Below are 16,281 nucleotides of genomic sequence, written 5' to 3' on the forward strand. Positions count from 1 at the left end.
CATAGGGGTGTGGTGGTTCTTGGGAATAGTTGGATTGGCGTTGGGGTGGATAAGGATCATGTGGTAGTGAATGGTGAAAAAGAGCTTGTGAGTATGGTGGATTGAGATTGTGTTGAAAGGATGGTCTCTGAGCACAGGGTAGGGCTTGTTGGTAGCTACCAGGCGGTCCACCATATCTATCAGCTTGGTATGCATTGTAGAATGGTCTCTATCCATGATATCTAGGAGGATGTTGTTGCCTAAAGGGTTGATTAGATCCTCTTGGCTCCATCCATCTTTGATTGCCTAGACCTTGATGCATAGTCCTGTTATAGCTTCCATTCCTTGCAACAAAATTAAAACCAAACTCAAAGCGAGAGGGGTGAGAATTCATAATAGCTATCAGAAATAAGAGGGAAGAGGAAAAAAACAAATAAACAAGTAAAAGAAAAATATTATTATTATTTTTTTTGAAAACTATTTACAATAACCAATAACAAGGTACACGTTTGCAATTCCCCGGCAACGGCGCCATTTTGACGTTAGGATTTTTGCTAGTAAAGAATTTTATAAAGTCGCGTTGTAAGTATAGATTCTGAACCAACAGAAATCCTTTCCTACAAACGTTTTGGTTGTCACAAGTAACAAACCCTTTTAAAATTGATAACTGAGTATTCAAACCTCGGGTCGTCTTCTCAAGGAATTGCAGGGAGGTATGTTCTTATTATTGGTTATGGGTTTTGTAAACTGGGGTTTTGAAAGTGGGGAACAAGTAAATTAAAGGACAAATAAAATAAATAATTAACTATAAAATAAACTCTTGGCAAGATATGAAAATTCGGAAGTCCTATCCTAGTTACTCCTATGAGAATGGAAGTTAATCCCACTTAGTTAACCTTTGCGTAAGTAAGGGAAAGTCAAGTGAACTAATTGGTTAGATTTCCCAAGTCCTAGCCAAATCCTAAGGAAAGACTAGAGTTAGTGGAATTCCAGTTAATTAGCCGACATAACAATCAATCATGAATAGTTGATAACTCAAGAGCTTCCAGTTAATCAATTAAAGCCAATAATGGGGAAAGCTAAATTGAAATCCTAAATATCTGGAATACCTCAAGTAACATTCATTCAAAGAAGTCAAATCTAACATGGGAAATATTCATAAGCCAATTGGGCAACATAAATCAAACATAAATAAAAGCATTAAGTATCTCAACGTAGCAGAGAAATATAAAGTAAAAGAAATATTGAACCTGATGAAGAGTTGAAATCCTAAATCCTTTAAGAGGAATTGATGATTGAATTTTTGACGGTTTAGAATTTCACAAATAAATTCTCGTTGCAAGTATAGTTCCTAAACCAACAATAATCCTTTCATACAAAAGATTGTTTGTCACAAGTAACAAACCCCTAAAATCAATAACCGAAGTATTCAAACCTCGAGTCGTTCTCCCTAGGAATTACAATAAAATGTCTTGTTATTGGTTAGAAATGTGTTTTGGGGTTTTTGGATAAGAAACATGAAAGTAAATGGCAATGAAAATAAACTAACAACTATAAAAGGCTCTTGGCAAGGTATGAAAATTAGAAGTCCTATCCTAGTTATCCTTCTCAATTGTGATGAGAATTGTTTATTGCTACCACTTAGTTAACCCTTACTAAATAAAGGAAAGTCAAGTGGATGAATTGACTTGAGCCACAAGTCCTAGCCAACTCCCAAGGAAAGACTAGCTTTAGTGCACTCCAAACCAAGTAGCAATCTCTCCAATTACCAATCAACAAAGGAATTAGATAACTCAAGTATCACTAATTACTCTACCTAGGCCAAGAGGAACAAAATTTAACTAATAGCTATAAGAGACATTTCATCAAACACATAGAGTGCAATACAGGTAAACACATGAATTTGCAAGAATTAAAGAGAGATCTTACTACAAAGGCAAGAGGTCTACAATAGAAAACTAAATCAATCATGAAACAACAAAGAACTTACCAATTGCATTGAAGGAGAAATGTAGATCTACAAAAGAGAATTCACAAACTACAAACAAAGGAATTACATTAGAAGAAGAATTCTACAACTACAATAGAGGAGAGGAACGAAAATTGGAAGAGAGAAGAAGAGGAAATAGATCTAGATCTAAGAACTAACCTAATCCTAATTCTAGAGAGAAGAGAGAGCTTCTCTCTCTAGAAACTAACTCTAACTACTAAACTAAGCTAATGGTAACTAACATATGTTTCCCTCTTCACTCCTTGGGTTAAATAGCATCAGAAATGAGTTGGATTGGGCCCACAAGGCTTTAGAATTCGCTGGCCACGTTTTGCTTTAAGTGAACCAGTTGGCAGCAACGGCGCGTGCGCGTACTATGCACGTGCGCGCCACCATACGTATAGCAACTATGGCAAATCTTATATCGTTTCGAAGCCCCGGATGTTAGCTTTCCAACTCAACTGGAACCGCATCATTTGGACCTTTGTAGCTCAAGTTATGGTCATTTAAGTGCGAAGAGGTCGGCTTGACAGCTTTCCGGTTCTTTCATTTCTTCATGAGTTCTCCAACTTTTCATGCTTCTTTCTTCATTCCCTTGATCCAATCTTTGCCTCCTAAACCTTAAATCACTTAACAAACATATCAAGGCATCTAATGGAATCAAGGAGAATTAGATTTAGCTATTTTAAGCCCTAAAAAGCATGTTTTCACTCTTAAGCACAATTAAGGGAGAAGTTATAAAACCATGCTATTTCATTGAATAAATGTGGGTAAAAGGTCATAAAATTCCTTAAATCAAGCACAAGATAAACCCTACAAATGGGGTTTATCAACCTCCCTACACTTAAACCAAGCATGTCCTCATGCTAAAACCAAGAGAAAGCAAAGGGATCAACATTTATTCAATGAAAACTAACTAAATGCAATCTACCTATATGCAACTATCTACATGAATGCAATTGCTTGGTCAAAATAAATTAATTCCCAAGAAGCATATAAAAGCACAAGGGCAAAAGGTATTAACAACCATGCCAAACCACAATTGAATTGAGCTATTAAATATTTTTACAAACTTGCATGAAAGGAGATGATCATTGGTGGAAACATATAATTGAGCATCAAACCCTCACCGGATGTATTTGCACTCTATTCGCTCAAGTGTTTAGGGTTGATTCACTCAATTCTCTCCTAATCATGCTTTCTAAGATTTGTTTTTCTTCTAACAATCGACATATATTTCATGCATGCATACAAGTATCATGAGGTCTTTTCTTTAGGTTGTAATGGGGCTAGGGTCAAGGTAGGATGCATATTTGGTTAAGTGAGTTTGAAATTTGAATCTTTAATAAGCTTAAACTTCCCACCTAACCTATGACATCCTATACAATTAAATTCCAACCTAACTACCCATTTTTCACTCTTTCACATACTCATGTATTCCTTTTTAATTTCACAACACCTATGCATTGATTTTATTGGACTATACTTTGATTTGGGGCATTTTGTCCCCTTTTTATTCCTTTCTTTTTTTTTCTCTTTCTTTCTTTTTCTATATTTTTTTCCATATTATATATTTTTTTTCTTTTTTTCTTTTGTTTTTCTCATTTTTTTTCTATATACAAGAATCTCAATGCATAAGGTTTTACATTTGATCAATACATGAGCATGTACCCAATTCCCAATATTTTCAATAACAATACAAAATTACCCTTTTATTCACCCAATGTCCCAAGGTTCCCACACTTGAATGATACTCACACACTCTAGCCTAAGCTAATCAAAGATCCAAATAAGGACATTTATTGTTTTTTGCTTTAAGGCTTGTAATGTGCTAAAATTAAGAACAAGTGGGTTAATCGTAGGCTCAAATTGGCTAACAAAGGAATATAAAAGGGTTGGCTATTTGGATAAGTGAGCTAATGAAATGATGGCCTCAATCATATAAATGCATGTATACACAAAATAATGGACATAAAGAATCAAACAAATCAAAGATTACATTCATAGAAAGAGAATAATGCACACAAGAAGGAAAATAAGTGGTTATAGGATGTAACCACACCATTAGGCTCAAATCTCACTTGCTTGTGTTCTTAGCTCAAAAATATGATCCACAATATATATATTTCAAGCAAGTTCTATGAAAAGTTTTCACTCAAATCAATTAAGGTGCCCTATAGATAGAAATCTTGAAAATTTTCATTATTTTGACTAAGCTTATTGTGTATACATATGCAAAAATTAAGAGAATGCAAGTAAAAATCCTAAAATCCTAGAATGAAATGCAAAAGTGTTGGGATTAGAAATTTGTCACCCAAAATCGCCGATTGGTCGGACGACCTCCCCACACTTAAAAGTTTGCACCGTCCTCGGTGCATACAAAGAAGAGTAGGGTGGACGGGTTGTTGCAATTGATGAGCTTCTGCACAAGGTTGCGCGGAGGACTTGTTTGTAGCCCCATTTAAAAGCTTTTCCTTTCTCCCTCCTTGGTGGCCAACCAAAAAGGAAAGAAAAAGAAAGAAAGTTAAGCCTGTAACAAAGATATCGAAGCGAATAGAACATAGGCGGGGCTAATGCCAAAGAAGAGTAAGGTTCTCACTACATGTTAGCTACGCATGTAAGTGAGAAAACAATATAAGCTAATGGCATATTAACTAATACTTGATGCAAGAGTAAAATCGAAGCATGAAAAGCATATAGCACATCAAGTTCACATAAGAAGAAGTGGGTCATGAAAGACAATATGAGGTCATATCAATGCACAAAGACATAAGAGTCATACAAGATAAAGCATTGATTTAAAAGTTTCATCACCCAACAATATCAAACAAGTCAAAAGGCACCAAAATAATGCAAGAATTTCTCAACAATTGAGTGTAAGAATCCAACACCATTATTAAAATGACATAAAAAAAACGAAAACATGCTACAAAAACTAAATGAAAATGGGAAGAGTAGAAGTATGCGAATGCAGTGAACAAAAGAAAATGGAAGATGAGAAAAAAAACTTTTTTTTTTACCGACGCGTGCGCGTCATGCACGTTTATGCGTCGATGAATATATTGGTCGAAGGACGCGTACGCGCCAAGTGCGCGCACGCGTGCGTCGAGTTAGGCGAGAGGCTTAGTGTTGGCCCAAAAGTGGCACAACTCTCTGGTAAAAGTACCAGGAGTGTGGATCGTTGGTGCGCGAAATTGTGAACAATACTTTTCACAACTCTCATAATCCCTGGTCATGAACTCCAAAAACTTGGTGGTTCAATTCCATGGCATTACACAACTTCGCACAACTAACCAGCAAGTGCACTGGGTCGTCCAAGTAATACCTTACGTGAGTAAGGGTCGATCCCACGGAGATTGTTAGCATTGAAGCAAGCTATGGTCATCTTGCAAATCTTAGTCAGGCAGACTCAAATGGATATGGTGATGAACGAAAATAACATAAAAGATAAGGATAGTGATACTTATGTATATCATTGGTGTAAGAGCTTCAGACAAGCGTATGAAGATGCCTTCCCTTCCGTCTCTCTGCTTTCCTACTGCCTTCATCCAATCCTTCTTACTCCTTTCCATGGCAAGCTCGTGTAGGGTTTCACTGTTGTCAGCAGCTACCTCACATCCTCACAGTGAAAGCTAATGCTCACGCACTCTGTCACAGTACGGCCAATCACCGGTTTGGTTCCCGCCCCTGCTGGAATAGAATCCCTCTTTTGCGTCTGTCACTAACGCCCAGCAGGTTAGAGTTTGAAGCACGTCACAGTCATTCAATCACTGAATCCTACTCAGAATACCACAGACAAGGTTAAACCTTCCGGATTCTCTTGAATGCCGCCATCAGTTCTTGCCTATACCACGAAGACTCTGATCTCACGGAATGGTTGGCTCGTTTGTCAGGCGAGAACTCGGTTGTCAGGCGATCAACCATGCATCGTGCAATCAGGAATCCAAGAGATATTCACTAAGCCTCAGATGCTTGTAGAACAAGAATGGTTGTCAGTCACCTTGTTCATGAGTGAGAATGGTGATGGGCGTCAATCATCACCTTCATCATGTTGAAGAACAAGTGATATCTTGGATAAAGAACAAGCGGAATTGAATAGAAGAACAATAGTAATTGCATTAATACTCGAGGTACAGCAGAACTCCACACCTTAATCTATGGTGTGTAGAAACTCCACCGTTGAAAATACATAAGAACAAGGTCTAGGCATGGCAGAATGGCCAGCCTCCCAATGGTCTAAGATAGCATCAAACGAAGATAGCTACCCGAAAGTCTCCAAAAGTCTCTTAGATACAATAGTAAAAGGTCCTACTTATAGATAACTAGTAGCCTAAGGTGTACAAAGATGAGTAAATGACATAAAAATCCACTTCCGGGCCCACTTGGTGTGTGCTTGGGCTGAGCAATGAAGCATTTTCGTGTAGAGACTCTTCTTGGAGTTAAACGCCAGCTTTAGTGCCAGTTTGGGCGTTTAACTCCCAATTAGGTGCCAGTTCCGGCGTTTAACGTTGGAATTTCTTGAGGTGACTTTGAACGCCGGTTTGGGCCATCAAATCTTGGGCAAAGTATGGACTATTATATATTGCTGGAAAGCCCAGGATGTCTACTTTCCAACGCCGTTGAGAGCGCGCCAATTGGGCTTCTGTAGCTCCAGAAAATCCACTTCGAGTGCAGGGAGGTCAGAATCCAACAGCATCTGCAGTCCTTTTGAGTCTCTGGATCAGATTTTTGCTCAGATCCCTCAATTTCAGCCAGAAAATACCTGAAATCACAGAAAAACACACAAACTCATAGTAAAGTCCAGAAAAGTGAATTTTAACTACAAACTAATAAAAATATACTAAAAACTCAACTAAAACTACCAAAAACATACTAAAAACAATACCAAAAAGTGTACAAATTATCCGCTCATCACAACACCAAACTTAAATTGTTGCTTGTCCCCAAGCAACTGAAGATCAAATAAGATAAAAAGAAGAGAATATGCAATGAACTCCAAAAACATCTATGAAGATCAGTATTAATTAGATGAGCGGGGCTTTCATCTTTTTGCCTCTGAATAGTTTTGGCATCTCACTTTATCCTTTGGAATTCAGAATGATTGGCTTCTTTAGGAACTCAGAATCCAGATAGTGTTATTGATTCTCCTAGTTAAGTATGATGATTCTTGAACACAGCTACTTATTGAGTCTTGGCCGTGGCCCAAAGCACTCTGTCTTCCAGTATTACCACCGGATACATACATGCCACAGACACATAATTGGGTGAACCTTTTCAGATTGTGACTCAGCTTTGCTAAAGTCCCCAATTAGAGGTGTCCAGGGTTCTTAAGCACACTCTTATTGCCTTGGATCACAATTTTTTTTCTTTCTTTTTTCTTTCTTTTTTTTCTTTCTTCTCTTTTTTTTTCGGTTTTTTTTTTCACTGCTTTTTCTTGCTTCAAGAATCATTTTTTTGATTTTTCAGATCCTCAGTAACATGTCTCCTTTTTCATCATTCTTTCAAGAGCCAACATTCATGAACCACAAATTCAAAAGACATATGCACTGTTCAAACATACATTCAGAGAACAAAAGTGTTGCCACCACATCAAATTAATTAAACTATTATAAAATTCAAAATTCATGCAATTCTTTCCTTTTCAATTAAGCATGTTTTTATTCAAGAAAGGTGATGGATTCATAGGACATTCATAACTTTAAGGCATAGACACTAAGATACTAATGATCACAAGACACAAACATGGACAAACATAAAGCATAAAAATTCGAAAAACAGAAGAATAAAGAACAAGGAAATCAAGGAACGGGTCCACCTTAGTGATGGCGGCTCTTCCTTCCTCTTGAAGGTCCTATGGAGTGCTTGAGCTCCTCAATGTCTCTTCCTTGTCTTTGTTGCTCCTCTCTCATGATTCTTTGATCTTCTCTAATTTCATGGAGGAGAATGGAGTGTTCTTGATGCTCCACCCTTAGTTGTCCCATATTGGAACTCAATTCTCCTAGGGAGGTGTTTAGTTGCTCCCAATAATTTTGTGGAGGAAAGTGCATCCCTTGAGGAATCTCAGGGATCTCATGGTGAGAGGGGTCTCTTGTATACTCCATCCTTTTCTTGGTGATGGGCTTGTCCTCATCAATGGGGGTATCTCCCTCTATATCAACTCCAACTGAATAACAGAGGTGACAGATGAGATGAGGAAAGGCTAACCTTGCCAAAGTGGAGGTCTTGTCCGCCACCTTGTAGAGTTCTTGGGCTATAACCTCATGAACCTCTATTTCTTCTCCAATCATGATGCTATGGATCATGATGGCCCGGTCTATGGTAACTTCGGACCGGTTGCTAGTGGGAATGATTGAGCGTTGTATGAACTCTAACCATCCTCTAGCCACGGGCTTGAGGTCATGCCTTCTCAATTGAACCGGCTTTCCTCTTGAATCTTGCTTCCATTGTGCGCCCTCTTCACATATGGTTGTGAGGACTTGGTCCAACCTTTGATCAAAGTTGACCCTTCTTGTATAAGGATGCTCGTCTCCTTGTATCATAGGCAAGTTGAACGCCACCCTCACACTCTCCGGACTGAAATCCAAGTATTTCCCCCGAACCATAGTGAGATAATTCTTTGGATTCGGGTTCACACTTTGGTCATGGTTCTTGGTGATCCATGCATTGGCATAGAACTCTTGAACCATCAAGATTCCGACTTGTTGAATGGGGTTGGTGAGTACTTCCCAACCTCTTCTTCGGATCTCATGGCGGATCTCCGGATATTCACCCTTTTTGAGTGAAAAGGGGACCTCGGGGATCACCTTCTTCAAGGCCACAACTTCATAGAAGTGGTCTTGATGCACCCTTGAGAGGAATCTATCCATCTCCCATGACTCGGAGGTGGAAGCTTTTGCCTTCCCTTTCCTCTTTCTAGAGGTTTCTCTGGCCTTGGATGCCATAAATGGTTATGGAAAAACGAAAAAGCAACGCTTTTACCACACCAAACTTAAAAGGTTTGCTCGTCCTCGAGCAAAGAAGAAAGAAGAAAGAAGAGAGTAGAAGAAGAAATGAGGAAGAGGGAGATGGTAGTGTGTTCGGCCAAAGAGGGGGAGAAGTGGTGTTTAGGTTGTGTGAAAATGAAGGGTTGAAGAAGGGTATATATAGGAGAGAGGGGGTAATGGTTCGGCCATTATGGGTGGGTTTGGGAGGGAAAGTGGTTTGAATTTGAAGGGTGAGGTTGGTGGGGTTTTATGAAGGATGGATGTGAGTGGTGAAGAGAAAGATGGGATTTGATAGGTGAAGGGTTTTTGGGAAAGAGGTATTGAGGTGATTGGTGAATGGGGGAAGAAGAGAGAGGGTGGTGGTGGGGTCCTGTAGGGTCCACAGATCCTGTGGTGTCAAGGAAAAGTCATCCCTGCACCAAGTGGCATCAAAATTCACGTTTTGAGCCATTTCTGGCGTTAAACGCCGGGCTGGTGCCCATTCCTGGCGTTTAACGCCAGGTTGTTGCCCTTTACTGGCGTTTAACGCCAGTCTGGTGCCCCTTTCTGGCGTTAAACGCCCAGAATGGTGCCAGACTGGGCGTTAAACGCCCAACAGCTAGCATTACTGGCGTTTGAACGCCAGCTTCTTCTCCTCCAGGGTGTGCTGTTTTTCTTCCTGTTTTTCATTCTGTTTTTGCTTTTTTTCATTGTTTTGTGACTTCTTATCATCAACCTACAAAAAAGATAAAATAACAAAAGAAAATAGTTAACTATAAAACATTGGGTTGCCTCCCAACAAGCGCTTCTTTAATGTCATTAGCTTGACAGAGGACTCTCATGGAGCCTCAGAAATACTCAGAACCGTGTTGGAACCTCCCAACACCAAACTTAGAGTTTGAATGTGGGGGTTCAACACCAAACTTAGAGTTTGGTTGTGGCCTCCCAACACCAAACTTAGAGTTTGACTGTGGGGGCTCTGCTTGGCTCTGTTTTGAGAGAAGCTCTTCATGCTTCCTCTCCATGATGATAGAGGGATGTCCTTGGGCCATAAACACCAAGGATTCTTCATTCACTTGAATGATCAACTCTCCTCTATCAACATCAATCACAGCCTTTGCTGTGGCTAGGAAGGGTCTGCCAAGGATGATGGATTCATCCATGCACTTCCCAGTCTCTAGGACTATGAAATCAGTAGGGATGTAATGGTCTTCAATCTTCACCAAAACATTCTCTACAAGTCCATGAGCTGTTTTCTTGAATTGTCTGCCATCTCTAATGAGATTCTTGCAGCTTGCACCTCAAAGATCCCTAATTTCTCCATTACAGAGAGGGGCATGAGGTTTACACTTGACCCTAAGTCACACAAGGCCTTCTTGAAGGTCATGGTGCCTATGGTACAAGGTATAGAAAACTTCCCAGGATCCTGCCTCTTTTGAGGCAGTTTCTGCCTAGACAAGTCATTCAGTTCTTTGGTGAGCAAAGGTGGTTCATCCTCCCAAGTCTCATTTCCAAATAACTTGTCATTTAGCTTCATGATTGCTCCAAGGTATTTAGCAACTTGCTCTTTAGTGACATACTCATCCTCTTCAGAGGAAGAATACTCATCAGAGCTCATGAATGGCAGAAGTAAGTCCAATGGAATCTCTATGGTCTCATTTTGAGCCTCAGATTCCATTGTTCCTCATTGAGGAATCAGAGGAGATTGGTACACGCCCACTGAGGTCTTCCTCAGTGGGTCCTCCTCCTCTCTTTCCTCTCCATATTCGGCCATGTTTATGGCTTTGCACTCTCCTTTTGGATTTTCTTCTGTATTACTTGGGAGAGTACTAGGAGGAAGTTCAGTAACTTTCTTACTCAGCTGACCCACTTGTCCTTCCAAATTCCTAATGGAGGACCTTGTTTCAGTCATGAAACTTTGAGTGGTCTTTATTAGATCAGAGACCATTGTTGCTAAGTCAGAAGTACTCTGCTTAGAACTCTCTGTCTGTTGCTGAGAAGATGATGGAAAAGGCTTGCCATTGCTAAACCTGTTTCTTCCACCATTATTGTTATTGAAACCTTGTTGAGGTCTCTCTTGATTCTTCCATGAGAAATTTGGGTGATTTCTCCATGAAGAATTATAGGTGTTTCCATAGGTTCTCCTAGGTAATTCACCTCTTCCATTGAAGGGTTCTCAGGATCATAAGCTTCTTCCTCAGATGAAGCATCCTTAGTACTGTTTGGTGCATTTTGCATTCCAGACAGACTTTGAGAAATCAAATTGACTTGTTGAGTCAATATCTTGTTCTGAGCCAATATGGCATTCGGAGTGTCAATCTCAAGAACTCCTTTCTTCTGACTAGTCCCATTGTTCACAGGATTCCTTTCAGAAGTGTACATGAATTGGTTATTTGCAACCATTTCAATCAGTTCCTGAGCCTCTGTAGGCGTCTTCTTCAGATGAAGAGATCCTCCAGCAGAGCTATCCAAAGACATCTTGGATAGTTCAGAGAGACCATCATAGAAAATACCTATGATGCTCCATTCAGAAAGCATGTCTGAGGGACATCTTCTGATTAATTGTTTGTATCTTTCTGATGAGCGGATAATTTGTATACTTTTTGGCATTGTTTTTAGTATGTTTTTGTTATGATTTAGTTAGTTTTTAGTATATTTTTATTAGTTTTTAATTAAAATTCACTTTTCTGGACTTTACTATGAGTTTGTGTGTTTTTCTGTGATTTCAGGGATTTTCTGGCTGAAATTGAAGGACCTGAGCAAAAATCTGATTCTGAGACCAAAAAGGACTGCAGATGCTGTTGGATTCTGACCTCCCTGCATTCGAAGCGGATTTTCTGGAGCTACAGAAGCCCAATTGGCGCGCTCTCAACGGCGTTGGAAAGTAGACATCCTGGGCTTTCCAGAAATATATAATAGTCCATACTTTGCCCAAGATTTGATGGCCCAAACCGGCGCTCAAAGTCACCTCAAGAAATCCCAGCGTTAAACGCTGGAACTGGCACCCAAATGGGAGTTAAACGCCCAAACTGGCACCAAAGCTGGCGTTTAACTCCAAGAAGAGTCTCTACACGAAATTGCTTCATTGCTCAGCCCAAGCACACACCAAGTGGGCCCGGAAGAGGATTTTTATGTCATTTACTCATTTCTGTACACCCTAGGCTACTAGTTTCTTATAAGTAGGACCTTTTACTATTGTATAGAAATCTTTTGATCACTTTAGATCTCTAGATCATCTTTGAACATTTTAGTTCTTAGATCATTGGGAGGCTGGCCATTCGGCCATGCCTAGACCTTATGCTTATGTATTTTCAACGGTGGAGTTTCTACACACCATAGATTAAGGTGTGGAGCTCTGCTGTACCTCGAGTATTAATGCAATTACTATTGTTCTTCCATTCAAATTCCGCTTGTTCTTTGTCCAAGATATCACTTGTTCTTCAACATGATGAAGGTGATGATTGACGCCCATCACCATTCTCACCCATGAACAAGGTGACTGACAACCATTCTTGTTCTACAAGCATCTGAGGCTTAGTGAATATCTCTTGGATTCCTGATTGCACGATGCATGGTTGATCGCCTGACAACCGAGTGCTCGCCTGACAAACGAGCCAACCATTCCGTGAGATCAGAGTCTTCGTGGTATAGGCAAGAACTGATGGCAGCATTCAAGAGAATCCGGAAGGTCTAACCTTGTCTGTGGTATTCTGAGTAGGATTCAATGATTGAATGACTGTGACGTGCTTCAAACCTGTAACCTACTGGGCGTTAGTGACAGACGCAAAAGAGTTATTCTATTCCGGTAGGGGAGGGAACCAAACGGTGATTGGCAGCACTGTGACAGAGTGTGTGCATTAGCTTTCACTGCGCGGATGGGAGGTAGCTGCTGACAACAGTGAGACCCTATACGAGCTTGCCATGGAAAGGAGTAAGAAGGGTTGGATGAAGACAGTAGGAAAGCAGAGAGACGGAAGGGAAGGCATCTTCATGCGCTTATCTGAAGTTCCTACCAATGAATTACATAAGTATCACTATCTTTATCTTTTATGTTATTTCGTTCATCACCATATATATCTGAGTTTGCCTGACTAAGATTTACAAGATGACCATAGCTTGCTTCAATACTAACAATCTCCGTGGGATCGACCCTTACTCACGTAAGGTTTATTACTTGGACGACCCAGTGCACTTGCTGGTTAGTTGTGCGAAGTTGTGTAATGCCATGGTATTGAGCGCACCAAGTTTTGGGAGCCATTACCAGGGATTATGAGAGTTGTGAAAAAGTATAGTTCACAATTTCGCGCACCAAGTTTTTGGCGCCGTTGCCGGGGATTGTTCTAGTTTTGAGCAAGCCTTTGGTAACATCAGTGCCGAGATCCGGCAACAACATCAAATTTTTGGTGTTATTGCCCGGGATTGTTCAGGCTGGACAACTGACGGTTCATCTTGTTGCTTAGATTAGGTATTTTTTTTTTCGAAATTCTTGAAGATGAATTCTAGAGTTTCATGATGATTTGTTGAAATCTGGCTGGCTGAGAAGCCATGTCTAATCTGATTGGACCGAGGTTTCAACTTATCACCACAAGAGCTTGTTGATTTCGTATCAATCTTGCTCTTGGAGCAGTGATTTGCTAAGGCTTGGCTGACCTTTGGTCATGTCTAGTGTTTTGGACCGAAGCTTTCTTTGGAAGCTTGGCTGGCTGTGAAGCCATGTCTAATTCCTGGACCGGAGTCTTAGACTAGCATGCACTGATTCCTGGAATTCTCATTAAGAATTTTGATACCTTTTTCCACTTAATTTTCGAAAAACACAAAAAAAAATTACAAAATCATAAAATTCAAAAATATTTCTTGTTTGAGTCTAGTGTCTCATCTTAAGTTAGGTGTCAATTGCATGCATTCATTCATGTGTCTTAAGGATCTTCAAATAATTCTTGATGATTTCTTGCTCTGATCTTTGAATTCTATTGACTTGAAGTATTTTGTGTGTCTCATATGCATTCTCATATTGTTAGTGTCAGTAGTATACAAACTGCTAAGTTTGGTGTCTTGCATGCATTGTTATTTGATTCTTGTTGCATTTTAATTATTAAAAATCCAAAAATATTTTTAATTTGTGTCTTTTCAAGTCAATGATACAAGGGATTGAAGATTCAGAACACACTGCAGAGGAATTATACACACTGAAGATTCAGACTGGCGTTCAAACGCCAGCCAGGGCACCTGGTTGGGCGTTTAACGCCCAAAAAGGTAGCATTTTGGGCGTTAAACGCCAGAATGTATACCATTCTGGGTGTTTAATGCCAGGATGGTGCTAGGGGGAAGATTTTGTTTTCAAATCAATTTTTTTCAAGTTTTTCAAAATCAAATCTTTTTCAAATCAAATCTTTTCATTCAAATGTTTTCAAAATTAATTTCTTTCCTTTCAAAGATACTTACTAACAATTAATGATTTGATTGAACATTTTTTTTCCTTTTCTGTTAAGGAAGGTTTTATGTTTGAATCATATCTTTTCTTGTTAGGCAAGTCACTAATTTTTCCAAATCAAATCTTTAAAATAATTTTCAAAACATATCTTTTAAAATTGTTTTCAAATCATATCTTCTCAATCACATCTCTTTAAAACTAATCATATCTTCTTAATCATATCTTTTTCAAATTAGTTTTCAATCAAATCTTTTTAGTTTCTAATTTCAAAATCTTTTTCAAAAAATCACTTGATTTCTCTTCCACTTTCAATTTTCGAAAATCATCAATCAAATTTTCAAAATGTTTTCAAAATCTTTTGATTGAATTTTCGAAAATCATCTTCCCTCCTTCCCACATCCTTCTATTTATGGAGTACTACTCCTTCTTAATGCACAATTCGAACCTTATCTAATTAAAGTTCGAATTCTTCTTCTCCTTCTTCTTTCTATTTCTCTTTTCCTCTGACATTTCAAGGAATCTCTATACTGTGACATAGAGGATTCCACATTTTCTTTTTCTCTTCTCTTTCACATGAGCAGGAGCAGAGACAAAGGCATTCTTGTTGAAGCTGATCCTGAACCCGAAAGGACCTTGAAGAGAAAGCTAAGAGAAGCTAAAGCACAACTCTCTTTAGAGGACCTGACCGAATTCTTCAAGGAAGAAGAACCCATGGCAGCCGAAAACAACAACAATGCCAACAATGCAAGGAAGGTGCTGGGTGACTTTACTGCACCTACTCCCGACTTCTATGGGAGAAGCATCTCTATCCCTGCCATTGGAGCAAACAACTTTGAGCTTAAGCCTCAATTAGTTTCTCTAATGCAACAGAATTGCAAGTTCCATGGACTTCCAATGGAAGATCCTCATCAGTTTTAGCTGAATTCTTGCAAATCTGTGACACAGTCAAGACTAATGGGGTTAACCCTGAGGTCTATAGACTGATGCTATTCCCTTTTGCTGTAAGAGACAGAGCTAGGATATGGTTGGATTCTCAACCTAAAGAAAGCCTGGACTCTTGGGAAAGCTAGTCAATGCCTTCTTGGCAAAGTTCTTTCCACACAAAGATGGAGTAAGCTTAGAGTGGAAGTCCAAACCTTCAGACAGAAGGATGGAGAATCCCTCTATGAAGCTTGGGAAAGATACAAACAATTAATCAGAAGATGTCCTTCAGACATGCTTTCTGAATGGAGCATCATAGGTATTTTCTATGATGGTCTCTCTGAACTATCTAAGATGTCCTTGGATAGCTCTGCTGGAGGATCTCTTCATCTGAAGAAGACGCCTGCAGAAGCTCAAGAATTGATTGAAATGGTTGCAAATAACCAATTCATGTACACTTCTGAAAGGAATCCCGTGAACAATGGGACTAATCAGAAGAAAGGAGTTCTTGAGATTGACACTCTGAATGCCATATTGGCTCAGAACAAGATATTGACTCAACAAGTCAATTTGATTTCTCAAAGTCTGTCTGGAATGCAAAATGCACCAAGCAGTACTAAGGAAGCTTCATCTGAGGAAGAAGCTTATGATCCTGAGAACCCTTCAATGGAAGAGGTGAATTACCTAGGAGAACCCTATGGAAACACCTATAATTCTTCATGGAGAAATCACCCAAATCTCTCATGGAATAATCAAGAGAGACCTCAACAAGGTTTCAATAACAATAATGGTGGAAGAAACAGGTTTAGCAATGGCAAGCCTTTTCCATCATCTTCTCAGCAACAGACAGAGAGTTCTAAGCAGAATACTTCTGACTTGGCAACAATGGTCTCTGATCTAATAAAGACCACTCAAAGTTTCATGAATGAAACAAGGTCCTCCATCAGAAATTTGGAAGGACAAGTGGGTCAGCTGAGCAAGAAAGTTGAACTCCCTCC

At 39.4% G+C, this 16,281-nt stretch overlaps 1 non-coding gene across 1 annotated transcript; it reads right to left on the reverse strand.

The window, feature by feature from the left end:
- Nucleotides 1-15,475: 15,475 nt before the first annotated feature.
- On the reverse strand, nucleotides 15,476-15,583 carry LOC130984106 (small nucleolar RNA R71). Its single transcript, XR_009088062.1, has one exon. It is a non-coding gene; the product is annotated as a small nucleolar RNA R71 (small nucleolar RNA).
- Between the last annotated feature and the right edge of the window lie 698 nt (nucleotides 15,584-16,281).

The sequence above is a fragment of the Arachis stenosperma genome, chromosome 5 (genome assembly GCF_014773155.1).
Source record: "Arachis stenosperma cultivar V10309 chromosome 5, arast.V10309.gnm1.PFL2, whole genome shotgun sequence".
NCBI classification, from domain to species: Eukaryota; Viridiplantae; Streptophyta; class Magnoliopsida; order Fabales; family Fabaceae; genus Arachis; species Arachis stenosperma.